Below are 15,298 nucleotides of genomic sequence, written 5' to 3'. Positions count from 1 at the left end.
AGCTGTGGGCATGCTATGTTGGCGCTGGAAAAGTGGCGACACTTGCGGGCTGCCCCCAGCACATTCTCAGTAATGCAGAAAGATGCATTTCACTGTGCGTTTCGATGTACATGTGACTCAAAAGTAAATATCTATCTACAGGTTAAAACAATAACAGTACAGAGTAAAGTGTCACAGCTACAGAGAGTGCAGTGCAATAAGGTGCAAGGTCACAACAAGGTAGATCGTGAGGTCAGAGTCCATCTCATCGTATAAGGGAACTGTTCAATAGTCTTATCACAGTGGGGAAGAAGCTGTCCTTAAGCCTGGGGTTACGTGCCCTCAGGCTCCTGTATCTTCTACCTGATGGTAGATATAAAATGATGAGAGGCATAAATAGGGTAAAATCAAAGTCTTTTTCCCATGGTAGTGGTATCAAGAAACATAGTTTTAGGCTTAAAGATAGGAGAGTTAAAGGAGATGTAAGGGGTAAGTTTTTTGTTCCCCCCTCACAGAGAGAGGCTGATATCTGGAACACACTGCAGAGGAGGTGTTGGAATCAGATACAACCACTATATTGAAGAGACATTTCAACAGACACTTAATTATGCAAGGCATAGGAGGATACGGTCCTAATGTGGAAAAATGAAGTGAATGTTGATGGTCAAAAAAGGGTCAGCATAGACACGATGGGCTGAAGGGCCTGTTTCTGTGCTGTACAACTCTATGACTAAGATTCAGAAACACCGCTACACACAAGTGGAAGAAACTTGGAATTTGGTTCCACAGATGCCGATCAGTGCCAGGTCAACAGTCAATTCTATTAGTCTGCGACGGTGGGGCGTGGAATAAAGGGAGGGAGGTGGGGAGGGGGATCGGTCGGAGGAGTGTGTAGGTGATGGGCAGATGGAGAGGGGAAAGAGAGAGGCTGATCGAATTCTGTAAGCAAAAGCTTTGTGTGAAAAAGGTGGGTTGATGGAGATGGGTCACAGACTAGCCAGGAGATCACTGAACGTGAGCAGTCTCCAACCTGACGGCACGAACGGTGAATTCTTAATCTTCTGGTCACCGCTCCAACCCCCCCCACCCCCCCATCTTTTTTTCCCTCTCCTCCTGATCCACCTGGCCCCTATCAGCCTCTCTCTTTCCCCTCTGCATCTGCCCATCACCCACACACTCCTCCCACTGGTTCCCCTCCCCATCTCCTTCCCTTTATCCCACGCTCCACCGTCCTCTCCTATCGGATTCCATCACTTCCCAGCTTCTGAAATCATTCCCACTGTCCTCCCTCACTTGCCTGCCTATCACTGCACCCCCCCAACCACGCCCCCCCCCGTCTGGATCACCTAGCACCCGCCAAGCCCTTGCCCCACCCTTTCCCTCCACCTTTTTATACCGGTTGTCTCCTCTCTATCTTTCAATACAGATGAAGGGTCCTGACCCGAAACGTCGACTGCCCATTTCCCTCCACAGATGCTGCCTGACCCACCGAGTTCCTCCAGAACCTCGTGTTAGAACATAGAAAACCTACAGCACATACAGGCCCTTCGGCCCACAAAGCTGTGCCGAACATGTCCCGACCTTAGAAATTACTAGGCTTACCCACAGCCCTCTATCTTTCTCAGCTCCATGTACCTATCCAAAAGTCTCTTAAAAGACCCTATCGTATCCGCCTCCACCACCGTTGCCGGCAGCCCATTCCACGCACTTGCCACTCTCTGAGTAAAAAACTTACCCCTGACATCTCCTTTGTACCTACTCCCCAGCACCTTAAACCTGTGTCCTCTCGTGGCCACCACTTCAGCCCTGGGAAAAAGCCTCTGAATATCCACACAATCAATGCCTCTCATCATCTTATACACCTCTATCAGGTCACCTCTCATCCTCCGTCGCTCCAAGGAGAAAAGGCCGAATTCACTCAACCTGTTTTCACAAGATCACAAGACAAGGGAGCATAAGCAGGCCATTCGGCCCATCGAGTCTGCTCCAAAGAAAAGGGGGAAAAAAAAGAAAATGAAGTGAGAAATGGGGATGGGGGGGGGAAACTATTCTAACCCCAATTTCCGGCCTTATCTTCATATCCCTTGATACCTTGACTAATTAGATATCTATCTATCTCCTCCTTAAATGCTTCCAAAGATCTGGCCTCCACTGCAGTACGTGGCAAGGATTTTCATAAATTCACTACCCTTTGGCTAAAGAAATTTCTCCTCATCTCTGTTTTAAACCTATACCCTCTAATTCTAAGATTGTGCCCTCTGGTCCTGGACTCACCCACCAAGAGAAACAGCTTGGCCACATCTACTCTGTCCAGTCCTTTCAACATTTTAAATGTTTCTATGAGGTCCCCTTCTCATTGTTCTGTACTCCAGTGAGTACAGTTCAAGAGCTGACAAATGCTCATCATATGTAAGCCCTTTCACTCTGGGAATCATCCTCGTAAATCTCCTCTGAACCCTCTCCAACATCAGCACATCCTTCCTAAGATATAGGGCCCAAAACTGTACACAGTATTCCCAATGAGGCCTCAACAGTGCCCCGTAGAGCCTCATCAACACTTCCTTACTTTTATACACTATACCTCTCGAACTGAATGCCAACATAGCATTCACTTTCCTTACCGCCGATCGGACCTGGTGGTTAGCCTTTAGGGTATCCTGCACGAGTACCCCCAAGTCCCTTTGTACTTCTGTACTTTGAATTTTCTCCCGTTCTAGATAATAATCTGCCTGTTTATTTCTGTTTCCAAAGTGTACAACAGCACATTTCTCAACATTGAATCTCATCTGCCATTTCCTTGCCCATTCTCCTAAACTATCTAGGTCTCTCTGCAACCTTCCTGTCTCCTCAATACTCTCTACTCCTCCACCTATCTTGGTGTCATCCGCAAACTTGGCCACAAAACCATTTACTCCATCATCCAAATCGTTAATGTACAGGGTAAAAAGAAGTGACCCCAACACCGACCCCTGCGGAACACCACTAGTAACCGGTAGCCAACCGGAACAGGATCCTTTTATTCCCACCCTTTGCTTTCTGCCAACCAGCCAATGCTCTGCCCATTCTGTTATCCTACCTGTAATTCCACGACCTCTCCTCTTATTAATCAGTCTCTTGTGCGGCACCTTGTCGAAGGCCTTTTGAAAGTCCAAGTACACAACATCTATCGCCTCTCCCTTATCCACCCTACCTGAGATTTCTTCAAAAAACTCCAATAGGTTGGTCAGGCAGGATCTTCCCTTCAGGAAACCATGTTGGCTTGGACGTATCTTGCCTTGCACCTCTAGGTATTCCATAACCTCATCCTTGAGGATCGATTCTAATAACTTTCCCACCACCGATGTCAGACTAATAGGTCTGTAATTTCCTTTATGCTGCCTCCCACCTTTCTTATACAGCGGAACTACACTTGTGACCCTCCAGTCCTCCGGAACCATGCCGGAGTCTATCGATTCCTGGAAAATTATCACCAGTGCCTCCGCTATCTCTAAAGCCACCTCCTTGAGAACCCGGGGATGCACCTCATCCGGTCCGGGAGACTTATCAGTCTTTGGTCCATTTAGTTTTCCTAGCACCTTCTTTCTAGTAATCTTAACTGAACTCAGTTCCATTCTTTGAGACCCCTGACTAGAAATTCCATTCATTTCTGCTCTGCCGTCCCTCCAGCTAGCTTACTCTTCCAATCAATTTGGGCCAGCTCCTCTCTCATGCCACTGTAATTCCCTTTGTTCCACTAAAATATCGACACACCAGTTATCAGCTTCTCCTTCTCAAATTTGAAACTGAACTCAATCATATTGTGATCACTAGTTCCTAATGGTTCCTTTACCTTTAGTTTCCTAATCACCTCTGGTTCGTTACACAGCACCCAATCCAAAACAGCCGATCCCCTGGTGGGCTCATCAACAAGTTGCTCCAAAAACCCGTACCATAGACATTCCACAAACTCGCTCTCCTGAGATCTACTGCCTTGCTGGATTTCCCAGTCCACCTTCATGTTAAAATCCCCCATAATTATCTTAACGTTGTCACTCTGGCACGCTTTTTCTATCTCTAACTGCAACTTATAGTCCACTTCCTGACTGCTACTAGGGGGCCTATATATAACTGCTACTATTGTCCTTTTACCCTTGCTATTTCTTAGCTCCACCCATAAGGATTTCACCTCTTCTGACCCAATGTCCTTCCCTTCTATTGATTTTATATCATTACTAACCATCATGGCCACACCACCCCCTCTGCCTACCTGCCTATCCTTCCTATACACTGTGTACCCCATAAGGCATGCTCCCCAATCCAGGCAGCATCCTTGTAGATCTTTTCTGCACCCTTTCTATGGCTTCCACATCCTTCCTTTAATGAGGTGGCCAGAACTGAGCACAGTGCTCCAAATGGGGTCTGACCAGGGTCCTATATAGCTGCAACATTACCCCTCGGCTCCTTGCCCCAGATTTCCAACATCTGCAGTCTCTTGTGTCTCAGTCTCAAGGGATTGAAAGGCTTCCTGTTCCTACGCATGGATTGTCACTCATAACTAGTGGCTATCCAGTAACATACTGATTTGCAGAGATTGGAGAAGTCAAGCCCCAGAGGGCTCGATGGTAATCAATAGGCTTTAAAACACACACACACACACACACACACACACACACACACACACACACACACACACACACACACACTGGGGAAGTTGGAGAGTACCTCAGGCAAGTTAAAAATAACGGCATTGGAGTAGCTTTTGCTGCATTCCCACACTCAAGTCCCCGAAACAAGTCAATGAAAAGTGGTTTATTGCCATCCCGGGAACTCTGACAAAGTTTCTTGAAACTGAGTACTCCATCTGCCAGACCCTTGCCTACTCACTAAACCTATCTATAATCTCTCTGTAGACTCTCCGCATCCTCAGCTACATCTATTTCTTGGTTATTGCCTGTGCCACTGTAATGTTATTATTTGGTGGCCTATAGACAACTCCCACCAGTTACTTTTTCCCTTTACTATTCCTAAGGGCAGGCGCGGTTAGCGTAACGCTATTACAGCTTCAATTCCAGCAACCGTCTGTAGGGAGTTTGTACATTCTCCCCGTGTGTCTGTGTGGGTTTCCTCCGGGTGCTCCGGTTTCCTCCCACATTCCAAAGACGTACGGGTTAGGAAGTTGCAGGCGTGCTATGTTGGCACCGGAAGCGTAGTGACACTTGCGGGCTGCCCCCAGAACACTCTATGCAAAAGATACATTTCACTGTGTGTTTCGATGTACATGTGACTAATAAAGAGATCTTGTTTTGTCTTGGATGGCCAAAGAGTGCTGGTGCCAAAGAGCTCCAGTGACCAGGTTCAATCCTGACCTCCAGTGCTTTTACAGCAGGGTTTGCGTGACTCTGTGGGATTCCACACACTCCCCCCCACGGCACTCCCAGTTTCCTCTCACATTCCACAGACATGCAGTAGGTTATTTTAGTACTGCAAATTACCCCGTGTAGGTGGATTGCAGGAGAACTGTGTTGAGGGGGGGATGGTAGGGGAAGGGGGCGATGAGAATAGCTTACAGGGCATTAAGTGGGGGAATGGGATTGATGGGAAAGCTCTGACAGCCAGCATAGGCTTGATGGGCATACTGGCCTTCTTATATCACAAGAAAACAAGAGATGGATATGCAATATAAAATGGGAAGTAGGAGAGGGATCATTTAACCTCAAAGCAGGATGAGAGGGGGTTGTTAGTGTATGGTTGGAGCTGTGCATAATTACACTGCAGCTGACCAAATGAGAAGACAGTAAAGGACTAAATTGAGGTAATGTAGAGAGAGCAGATGAAAAGTACTGGATAGAGTTCCTGTAGCTAGGGCACAGTGAGACTGGAATCCAACAGCATCGCGGTGAGGCTGAAGTGGCCTGTATCCACTCCCCTCAACACTCTTGGATTTAAAGTTAACAAACTGCCCAGCAGGAAAAACCATTTTGCAAGGGAGTTCTAAAATCTACACTCAACACCGATAGCTGGGCAGCTAGACTAGTCCAGGACACCTGCCCAATTATAACACAGCTAAGGGCAAAAACCTGCCATGTCCTAACCTTACTCTGGAAAACATCTGCCTCTAGTCCTAGACCTCCCAACTTCCCAGAAACAGCTTCTATCCCTAGCAGTTTGCTTTAATATCTTCAAACACATCATAGAGTCATACAGCATGGAAGTAGGCCCTTCAGCCCAACTTGTCCATGCCAACTGCGTTGCCCAGTGAGCCAGTGCCATCTGCCTGCATTTGGCCCAAAGCGCTCTGAACCTCTCCTACCCATGTACTTATCTAGATGGCTTTTAAATGTTGCTAATGGTAAATTGGTACAGTGAGAAACTTGTCTTGCATACCATTCATGCAGATCAATTTATTACAACAGTGCATTGAGGTAGTACAAGGTAAAAACAATAACAGAATGCAGAATAAAGTGTTACAGTTACAGAGAAAGTGCAGTGCAGGCAGACAATAAGGTGCAAGGTCATAATAAGGTAGACTGTGACATTAAGAGTCCATTTTATCGTACTAGGGGACCGTTCAATAGGCTTATGATCGAAGCTGTCCTTGAGCCTGGTGGTACGTGCTTTCAGGCTTTTGTATCTTCTGCCCGATGGGAGGGGGAGGAAGAGAGAACGTCCAGGATGGGTGGGGTCTTTGATTATGTTGGCTGCTTCACTGAGGCAGCGGGAAGTGTAGTCAGAGTCCATGGAGGGGAGGCTGGTTTCTGTGATGCACTGGGCTGTGTCCACAGCTTTCTGCAGCTCCTTGCGGTCCCGGGCAGAGCAGTTGCCATACCAAGCTGTGATGCATCCAGATAGGATACTTTCTGTGGTGCATCGATAAAAATTGGTGAGGATCAACAGGGACATGCCGGATTTCTTTAGTCTCATGAGGAAGTAGAGGCTCTGGTGAGCTTTCTTGGCCGTGGCGTCTACGTGGTTGGACCAGAACAGGCACGCCTCAACCACTATTTCTGGCAGCTTATTCCAAATATGCACCAACCTTTGCATGAAGAAGCTGCTCCTGATGTCCCTTTCAGATCTCTCACCTCTGATTTTAAACCTATGCCCTCCCTGGGAAAAAGACTATGTGCTTTCACCCTGTCTATACCCCTCATTGTCTTATACACCTCTATCAGGTCACCCCCATGATCTTCCAAACTCCAGGCTATACAAACCTGGGAGAGAGAAGGAACTTAACGGAAAAAAAAATGGGTTGCATTTCCATAGCACCTATCAGGATGCGCCAAAGTGCTGTGCAGCCAATGAAGTCCTTCTGAAGTCTAATGAAGTGGAAAGCTGAGCCCCAACAAGCACTGTGGTGAAGACAACATGATTTGTTCTTTAGTAGTGCCAAGGGATGAACATTGCTCTTCTTCTTTGAAACAGCACGGGGCTTCAACGACTGCACAACAGTTAACCAACGAACAGTCCCTGGACCACAGCACAGCACCACAGACATGGGACTTGTTTAAAATGCTGCAAAGAATTGTCTATGATAAACAAAATGACACTCCTTGCTTTCATGAGTCAAACCTAAACCATTATCCTGTCCACAGGCGTTGGGTGCTACTTCCAGCACCAGCTGCCTGGATTCAATCCTGATGTCTGATGCCGCCTGTGTGTGTGGAGATTGCACGTCCTTCCTGTGACCGCGTGGGTTTCCCCCCGGTGCTTCGGTTTCCTCCCACACCCCAAAGACTTGCGTGTTGGTGGGCTAACTGGTCATTGAAAACTGCCTCAAGTGTGTAGGTGAGCAGTGGAAAATGGCGAGGGGGTGGCGGGTTGATGTGAATGTGGGAGAATTTAAGTGGGATAGGTGTGAGATTAGGTAAAAGTGGATGCTTGATGGTCAGTGTAGACTTGGTAGGCCAAAGAGATCCTATCCGTGCTTTATCTCTCTATAACTTCCCCTTCTCATCTCCCAGCTGTAGATCAGAAGACATATCTTTTTTTTCCTTTTAATCATGCTTCTGCACCATAGTGCAAGTCAAGACACATTTGCACAGCCCATCACATTGCAAATATTGTGCTCCAAGGACTTGAGGGTTAGGCTTACCCTGTTTGCAGATTCCTACAGTGAAAACGAAAGACAGTCACTGAATCACTGGTATGAACCAACTGACAGAGAAGGTTTAGTCACGAAGTGGGTAGAACTTGCAAGAAGATGTCTTCATGAGATACTGGTCTGGCATTTATTGGCTCGCATTTGTTACCTGTCCTTAGTTCCCTCTTAGCTGTATCCTCAGCCAATTCCAATCCTCTCCTCATCTGGCGGCCCCTCTCAAGTAAACTTAGATGTCTTTGTTCGACATTGGTAGCCGGACAATCGTCATTGAAAACTTTTCTTTTAAATGATTGATAAAAGGGGAATTAATAATGATTTTGAATTAGTTAAAAATTAGAATTGGAGAACGGTGGATGGATAACGTAATGAAGAGCTAGCACAGACATGAAGGACCTCCCCCTATGCTGTGCTCTGACCCCATCCCATGTTGTAAGGGAGTGGGAAAACATCATCTACTGAGCAGAGACCAGTGACAGAACCTGGGATGCTTCCCTGTTCTGATGGTTCAGGACTTGGCCATGAGTTGTATGCTTCTACTGAACTTAGTGCACTGGGGGAGCAGCTCGGGGCACTGAACTGATTTCACCAGGTCACTAACTGTACACTCTTGCACAACAGCAAAATGGAAGGGATCAGGAGGTAGACCAAATGTCTGAGCTGTACCACACACAGGTCTCTATCTTGACGCCGCTGAAGAAGAACTTGCTTGGTTTGGATGTGGTCTATAGCAAAAGTCAGCCAACGGAAGTTACATATAGTAGCAAAATATTGTGTCGTGAGTCACAGTATTGCAGAGGGTCAAACCAAAAGGTTTCAGAAGCAAGTGAGAGAGGCTTGTAACTAGAATTGGGCTAACTGACATGTTGAAAATAAACTATATTGTTTTGCAGCTCTCAGCCTTCAGAGGGCTGCTGAAATGTGTAGAAACTCTTATCCTAGGAACCATCAAGCTGGCAAGAATAGAGTCCTAGTTATACTGCATGGAAACAGGCCCTTCAGCCCAACTCGTCCATGCCAACCAAGTTGTCCACCTAGTCCCATTTACCTGCATTTGGCCCATATCCCTCTAAACCTTTCCTATCCATGTACCTGCCCAAATGTCTTGCAATTGTACCCACCTCTACCACTTCCCCTGGCAGCTCCTTCCATATACGCACTGTCCTCAGTGTGAAAAAATTACCCCTGTCCCTTTTAAATCTTTCCCCTCTCACCTTAAATCTATGGCCTCCAGTTTTAGACTCCCCTACCCTGGGAAAGAAAAACTGTGGCCGCTCACCTTACCTTCAGCCCTCACGATTTTATAAACCTCTATAAGGTCTACCCTCAGCTTCCTACACTCCAGGGAAAACAGTCCTAGCCTGTCCAGCCTCTCCTTATAACCTAAGCCCTCCAGTCCTGGTATAACATCCTCGTGAATCTTTTCCAGCTCAACACTATCCCTGCAGCAGCATGTCTCGGCCTCGGAGATTTGGGGAAGTTTTCAGGAACAGCCCCAGGTGTGGAAATACTGGAGAAACTGGGACCGTTCCCCTTTCAGCAGAGAGGATAAAGGGGTATTAATGGGAGGTGTTCAGATAGGTTAAGTCAGCAAGCACACAAGGAGAAAAGAGTTGTGTATGCACTAAAAGGGGCAAGTGTAACAGACTGGAAATGTTCCACAGCGTTATAGGAAGTGGATAGGGGTAAGGTGGGGAGGGGGGAATGACAGAGTTTAGAGGGGCAATTCTGCCGCCCTTTATCAGAAGCTAACTGTTGTAGTCCAAGCATAACCGAACACCACAACAGTGGCGCATTTAGCTGCCTCGCAGTGCCAGTGACCCAGTTTCGATCCTGACCTCTGGCGCTGTTTGTGTGGGGTTTGCACGTTCGCCCTGTGGTTGAGCTGGTTCCTCCTGCTGCTCCGGTTTCTCCCCACATCCCGAAGTCCCGCGAGTTGGTAGATTAATTGGTCACTGTAAGTTGCTCCTGGTAGGTAGGTGAGTGGTGGAACCTGGGGGAGGGGGATTGATGGGAATGTTGGGAGAGCGAAATGGGAGTAGTGCAAACAGGCGCTCTTGGGAAACCAGACAGATGCATTAGCTGGCTATTCAGGTCTGTGCCAACTGTGGCTCCATGCACTTGCCAAGTGAAAAGGCAGTAGGTTTAAGAGTCATAGAGTAATACAGCATGGAAACATGCCCTTCGGCCCAACAGGTCCATGCCGACTATGTTGCCCACCAAGCTAGACCCATTTGCCCGCACTTGGCCCACATCCCTCCAAACCCCTCCTGCCCATGCACTTATCCATATGTCTTTTAAACGTCATTGTTGTACCTGCCTCAACCACTTCCTCTGGCAGCTCGTTCCACATATGCACCACCCACTGCATGAAGAAGTTGCCCCTCACGTTCCTTTTAAATCTTTCACCTCCCACCTTAAACCTATGCCCTCTAGTTTTTAGTCCCCCTTCCCTGGAAAAAAGACCCTACCTATACCCCTCATGATTTTATACAGCTCTATAAGGTCATTCCTCAGTCTCTTACATTCCAAGGACTAAAGTCCCAGCCTGTCCAACCTCTCTCTATAACTCAGGTCCTCAAGTCCTAGAAACATTCTCGTAAATCTTCTTTGCTCTCTCTCCGTCTTAGTCATGAGATTAAGTATTGCTCCTAGGATACTCACTCTTCTTCAAAACAGTGGCCATGACATCTTTTACAGATGTCTGAGGGTCTCATTCAAAACAAGGCGCTTCTGCCAGTGTGGCACTCCCCTCCCTGGGAGCACTGACCTCTCGCTCGTGCTTGATATTTGTAAAAATGCCTCTGATACTTGCACTCAGGATCGAGCCACCCATTCAGCCTGGGAAACTGACACTGTTTCTTTTCAACTAACAACTGAAAGCATCCTCACAATTTCTCCCTGATGATTAGCCCGTAGTGAGATGTCGCGCCCATCCAAGCAACATTAAGGGGACGGGTCTCCTGCAGGAACTGTTTGCAAACCTGGAAAGAGTTTGGATTCCTAATAAGTCTTTTCCTGGGAGGTGGGGCTCAAACGTGCACGCATAGAGTCATACAGCACAGAGAGAGGCCCTTCGGCCCAATGAGTCTGTGCCAACCATCAACCACCCACTTCCGCTAATTCCACATTTAATCTCAACCACCCCCCCCCCCCCCCCAGATTCTACCCTTCACCCACACACTGGGAGGGCAATCTAGAGCAGCAAAGTAACTTAAAAAGAGATTCAAACACACTAGTGCAATGTTTCACTGAGGAACTGCTGTACTGACAAAGGCACGTCTTCTAGATAAGAGAGTAAACTCTCGCTTTGTCTGCTCTCTTATGCAGTTACAGAAGCTCTCAGGGCATTCCTTCAAAAAGCAGGGAGCTATCCTTGGTATCCTACAATAAAAATCATATATAATCCCAAAGAAGAGTTAGCCCCAGGGGAACACTTTCCAATTTACATCAAGCACTGAAAGAAATATGCAGATGTTGGAAACCAGAATCACTGTCAGGAGGAGGGAGAAGATTTGGTGGTGAGGGCGAAAGGAAGAGGAAATGTTTACTGATCGCCCCGTTACTTGGCTTTCTCTACCTTGCTTCCTTTAAGGACAAAAGTGAAGCAGCCACAGTGCAATAAATGTTCGTAATATTGAATCAGGTAGTGAAACACCATGAAGACACAATCACTCAATCATGGGTCAAGCGATGATCTCAAGAGAGAATGTGTGACAGAGTGAATTTATCACTGACCTCTCACCTCTGGGACATTCGCTGAAATCCAACCAAGAAGTGATGCAAGCTCAAAGTCCCTGGTCGGCTGGCTCCGATGTTCTTAACCAATGGGCTTGGACCATCTGAATCAGATTCTGTGTGGTCTTGAGTCAATGGTGCAGTATTATTCCTAGTTTGGAAACAAATTGGAAATGTATTTAAGCTGCCACACATTGGTAGAATCCCTTTACAAAATACATTTTGAATCATACTACAACTAATCTCAAGAGTCCCCGACCCTGGCAAAAATACCCTTTCAAAAATGAGACCAATATGCTTGAGGAAGGTTTTTCAGAGGGTTCGTAAGAGGAAGGTCCCAAAGGTGAGGGATTACGGTTAGCTTGACAGATCGGAGAGATGGGTTGCTTTCCTTCAAAGGGAAAGCTAAGAGGAGATTTGACAGAGGTACTTAAAATGGAGGAGGATTTAAATAGTTTCCAGTAACTGAAACATCAATGACATATTGGCAGAGAGTTGAGAGTTGAGTAAAAGGTGGCCCAAGGAAAAAGTTTTAGTTCAGGCAATGTCTGGTAAGAATTTTGGAATGTGTAGTCTCGTAACTCCAGGGATGCAGATTCATTGGCAGTCTTCAGAAAGAAAATACTTGGAAGGGAAAAATCGTTGGGATGAGGAAACATGGCAGGACTAACTGGACTCCTCCAAGAAATTACCAGCCAGACTCGCTGTGTCAAATTGTTCATTGAACAGAACAGTATGAGGGGTTTGTGGAAAGCTACATGCATTCAAGATCAGCTTCAATCATAGAACACAGCAGCAGGAATAGGCCTACCAAGCCCTGCTCCATCACTCAATGTCCTGTTCCTGCCTTCCCCACATCTCTCTCAACCCTTTGGCATTAAGAAATACAGGCAGACCCCGGATTATGTAAGGGTTTGAATCCTGAGAACCGTCCGTGAGTTGATTTCTCTGTAAGTCAGAAACTTCCGTTTCTATAGCTATCCAGATTGTATTGCTCTACGTACACATGCTAAAATTCTTTTATTTCATTGAATAGTCACCCTAATACCACCCATTATTAAATTAATGGAATATGTACTACATGAAGTCATTAATGAATACCATGAAACATTGTATTACTAGCTTGAAAAATGATTTATAATTGTGTAAAGTTGGATTTCCATAACTTGGGTCATTCGTAATCTGGGGAGCCCCTGTATATTCACCTCCTTGAGTACACTTAAGGACTCAGCTCCCCATGGGCCCTCCACCCGCTTTCTGTGGTAGAGAATTCCACGGGTTCACTATCCCCTGGGTGAAGAAATTTCTCCTGATCTCTGCACTAAAAGGCAGGCCCCCTATTCAGAGACTGTGACCATTGGTTCTGGACCCTCCAGCCACCATCAACATCCTCCTTGTACCTTGTCTGCCCAGACTTGTTAGAACTTTGAAGGCTTCTAAGAGATTCCCCTCTCAGTATTTTACGTTCCAGTGGATTTAGGGGTTTCTGACCCAATCTCCCTTCATATGCCAGTCCTGAATCCCAGGAAGTCAGCCTAGTAAACCTTCACTGATGGCAAGGACATCCTTCCTCGGAGGAAGAGACCAAAATTACAGACAAAACTACAGAAGGGATCTCACCAAGGCCCCGTACAACTGCAGCAAGACATTCTTGTTCTGGTACTCAAGTCCTCTTGCAATCTATTTGTTGAGCTCATCTGAATCCTTACAGTAAATTATTACTTACAGGGACTTTCATTGCACTAAGCAGCCTGTGTCTAGTATCACATTTTGTAAAAAGCAGGACCAATCAAATTAGGCAAAACTAATCAAGCAATCAAATTTGACAATTCCAACTCATAGGAACGCAAGAGGCTGCAGAGAGTAGCGGACACAGCCTGGTCCATCACGGGCAACATCTACAGGAGGCACTGCCTCAAGATGGTGGTATCTATCATCAAAGATCCCCACCATCCGGGCCATGCCATCTTCTCACAGCTCCCATCGGGCAGGAGGTACAGAAGCCTGAAGTCCCCACACCACCAGGTTCAGGAACAGCTACTTCCCTTCAACCATCCGGTTCTTGAACCAACCTGCACATCCTTAACCCTAAACCAGAATACCTCTTGCACTTGTCTCTGACTGTGTTTTTGCACTAATATCTTGTTTTGCACAGTCTTTTTCTCACTGTCTTGTATAACTTATCTTCTGTGTGTTGTCTGAATCTACATGCCTGTGATGCTGCTGCAAGCAAGTTTTTCACTGTACCTGTACCTCCCCGTACTTGTTTACATGACAATACACATGACTTGACTAGACAGTTAATAACTGTCCTATCAAGCAGCACTAAGACTGGAACCCAACAGAGCCAATGTGGCTTCAGACCTCACTGCAGCCTTGACCCAAATGCGGAGGCAAGGCTTGGGGTGGTGCTCCTGATGTCAAGGGAAATATTCCACTGAATGCAGCACTGGAGTAGCAACCTCCAGGTGACATTCAATGACGTTACTGTTGTCAACACACTGCCCTCAAAACAAGAATGTCCAGGGTAGCTCTCGTTAATTGTGGAGTTACAACACCAGTTCAGAGACTGATATCATGTGACAACTGGACAATGTCCCAAAATCTGGAGTGTCGTGTAACACACTCTGCTTACCTGGAAGAATAAAGCATCAATACACAAATTCAATGTCATCCAGGACAACGGAGACACAAGAGACTGCAGATGCTGGCATCTGGAGCAACACACAATCTGCTGAAAAGGAACCGTCGACATTTGGGGTCGAAATGTCGACAGTTTCCTTCCTCCCACAGATGCTGCTCGACCCGCTGAGTTCCTCCAGCAGATTGTTTGTTTATCCAGGACAAGGCGCTTTATAGGCACAATATCAATGGGAAATAAAGACAGGGAAAGCTAGAAGTACTCAGCAAGTCAAGCAGCATCAACGAAGAGAGAAACAGCTTCAGGCTGATGATCTTCCATCAGAACTAATGACCTGCTAAGTATATCCAGCATTCTGTTTTTATTTCAGATTTCTGCAGTATTGATAGTATTTTACTTTCACTTTACACTCTCAGATGGCTTAATCAGTCCTTCCACTAATGGTGGATACTAACTGCAGTATCTTTCAGATACACCACAGCAAACCTTCAAGGATTCTTTCATAAACCTTCCAAACCTGTAATATTCACCACCACAATGGGGGTGGGGATGGAGGGGGGTTGAAGATAGGGCCGAGTTTCCCTACAACCAATGTCCCACCCAGATTTGGACATATAATCAGGTGACCATATTTGGACATATAATCAGGCTAAAGAAATTCAGTATGTCCCCTTTGACTCTCACCAACTTTTACCGATGCACCATAGAGAGCATCCTATCTGGATGCATCATGGCTTGGTACGGCAACTGCTCTGCCCAGGACCGCAAGAAACTGCAGAGAATTGTGAACACAGCCCAGCGCATCACGGACACCAGACCCCCTCCATGGACTCTGTCTTTACCTCTTGCTGTCTTGGTGAAGCAGC

At 46.6% G+C, this 15,298-nt stretch overlaps 1 protein-coding gene across 9 annotated transcripts in view; it reads right to left on the bottom strand.

Annotated features, from left to right (window-relative positions):
- Positions 1–15,298, bottom strand: part of LOC127587505 (zinc finger and BTB domain-containing protein 7B-like) — a 444,483-nt gene that overhangs the window by 316,412 nt on the left and 112,773 nt on the right. For 8 of the 9 annotated variants that reach the window (XM_052045888.1, XM_052045887.1, XM_052045886.1 and 5 more), the window contains one exon: positions 11,792–11,942. The gene's annotated coding sequence lies outside the window, so the exon portion shown is untranslated. The remainder of the gene's footprint in view (positions 1–11,791; positions 11,943–15,298) is intronic. The other variant, XM_052045884.1, reaches the window with a different exon arrangement.

The sequence above is a fragment of the Pristis pectinata genome, chromosome 40, assembly GCF_009764475.1.
Source record: "Pristis pectinata isolate sPriPec2 chromosome 40, sPriPec2.1.pri, whole genome shotgun sequence".
Classification (NCBI taxonomy): Eukaryota; Metazoa; Chordata; class Chondrichthyes; order Rhinopristiformes; family Pristidae; genus Pristis; species Pristis pectinata.
This window is presented reverse-complemented; position numbering and strand designations above follow the sequence as displayed.